We start from the raw sequence: 2500 nt of genomic DNA, 5'->3' as shown, positions 1-2500 counted from the left end.
TGTTTGACAATTTTCATCACTCCGGAAACTTTGAGGAACCATTTCTAATTAAAGACCTCTTTATGCACCAGTTAAAACAGTTATAGATCACTTCACTCTCTTTTGGAAGTATCACAATCTATTACGCAAATGAGATGGCCATTAGTACTGTCCCTCAGCCCATCTGCTCGTTTAGCCTAGGAAAGCTTTTTTTGAGACTGTTTTTCGATGATACAGGTGAAGAGAGCAGACGCTGGACCTGGAATTCTTTGAAGGAGTTCTTCCAAAGTAGACTTAGTAAGTAGATTCAAGGATTGAAGATTATAGTACTGTAGGTGGAAACTATTAGAGTAGTAATAGTATTATGTAAAATTAAGCTCCTGCACACAACACGTAGTCGCTTATGCCCCACAACATTCTTAAAGATGTTTTAAAGTAGTTGAGATTTGACTGACATTACTTGAAGTACACTTTGCAGTACGCGCACACACACACACACACACACACATATATATATATATATATATATATGTATATATATATATATGTATATATATATATATATATATACATATATATATATATATATATATGTATATATATATATATATATATATATGCGTAAAAATCACAGGAAAAACGTGATGCTCAGATGTAGAAGAACCACAGGGAAAATGAAAATACAGAATATACACTTGAGTCCTGACTAGTTTCGTGATACTTCCTCAGAGGAAGTATCACGAAACTAGTCAGGACTCAAGTGTATATTCTGTATTTTCATTTTCCCTGTGGTTCTTCTGCATATATATATATATATATATATATATATATATAAAGCCATTTTACCCAACATTTGATGGTTAAAATCATATTGTAACTGGGAAAGCTTAAAATTATAAAATTAGTTTTAGTTTCAACCCATGTAAGATTATATTTTCAAGAAAGCTATCGAGTGGTAGCAAAGTTATTTTGTCAAAAAAGGGTATTATTACATTGATTAGACCATTGTGCCCGTTCATTTATTTTCTGATACGCTATATTTGTAATTAGTGAAACTCACTCATCAGTCAGAGCAGCACGGGTTCTGATAAGAAAATTCTGGATCCACATCTCCTTGGTCAGCTGTTATGCGAGTGTGAAATGTATAGTAATTGTATTTTAGTCTCTCTCTCTCTCTCTCTCTCTCTCTCTCTCTCTCTCTCTCTCTAGCTATAGGAAATTTTCGCATCGATTGTAAAATACAACGTAAAAGGCATTTTTTTTTACTACATGATCGTACAGCAAGACTCCAAATGTGATCACACACAGGCCCAAATGCTCACACATAAACCCGTACAAATTTACAGTATATATATATATATATATATATATATATATAACCTTATATACATACATATACAAATATATACATCCACACCCATAAGCTTACACCATAATGGAGAAGTAATGCCAAAAAATAACCCTCGAATTAGTTAATGTTCTGGAAAGTGTGAAACAGTACATTATATGGAAGGAACCATCATGCTTCGTTAACGGATTATTTTGTAACAATTTACAAAATTCTCCATCACCATGATTCGAGCTCACTTCAATGTTACTTAGAATTCTTAAGAATTGTAGAAAGATGAGTTTTGATTGAAATATCGACAGATCATAATCCTAAAGTAAGTTGGTGCAATCCATCTTTCATATTCAAATGAAATCACCAAGTTAGGGTGACTACCCTGGATTTCAAGGAAGATATTGGTTTAGCTATTCACTGACACCTAAGAGACTACTTAGCAGGTAATCTTTCCCAGTAATTCGTCAATGCTCTCCCTTAAGTGGCCACCTCTTACACATTGATTCGTTTATCTGCATAACAACCTTTGAAACACGACTCATTGATGGGGTAAAAAAAAGGCTTCGGATTGCTTTGATTTTAATCATAAATTTGAAGACTTTTGTCATCATCATCATCTCCTCCTACGCCCATTGACGCAAAGGGCATCGGTTAGATTTCGCCAGCTATCTCTATCTTGACCTTTTAAATCAATACTTCTCCATTCATTATCTACTTCACGCTTCATAGTCCTCAGCCATGTAGGCTTAGGGCTTCCACTTCTAGTTCCTTTTGCAGACCAGTTTAAAGTTGGATGAACTACTCTCTCTTGGAGAGTGCGAAGAACATATCCTAACCATCTCCATCTGCCCCTCACAATGATCTCATCCACATATGGCACTCGGGTAATCTCTCATATAGTTTCATTTCTAATCCTTTTAACTCCCAATTTTCTTCTGAGGGCATTATTCTTAAATCTACAAAAATCTGTTGGATATTGTTCTATTGTCACAACATGTGGCATGTCCATATAGTTACACTGATCTCACTAAACTGATATGTAGCCTGATATTTATATGTAATTTCAGGCAATTTGATTTCCAAATTTTACTTAACCTAGCCATTGTCTGATTTATATTTTCAAATCCATCACCAAACTCCAATTCTAAAGACCCTGTATTAGAGACCATAGTTCCTAAA

General features: G+C 34.2%; 1 pseudogene; it reads left to right on the top strand.

The window, feature by feature from the left end:
- The window catches only part of LOC137643231 (DE-cadherin-like), a 154667-nt pseudogene that overhangs the window by 16515 nt on the left and 135652 nt on the right, over positions 1–2500 (top strand).

Source organism: Palaemon carinicauda, chromosome 6 (assembly GCF_036898095.1).
Source record: "Palaemon carinicauda isolate YSFRI2023 chromosome 6, ASM3689809v2, whole genome shotgun sequence".
Classification (NCBI taxonomy): Eukaryota; Metazoa; Arthropoda; class Malacostraca; order Decapoda; family Palaemonidae; genus Palaemon; species Palaemon carinicauda.
Note: the sequence above shows the minus strand (reverse complement) of the source record. Positions and strands in the feature narration are given on the sequence as shown.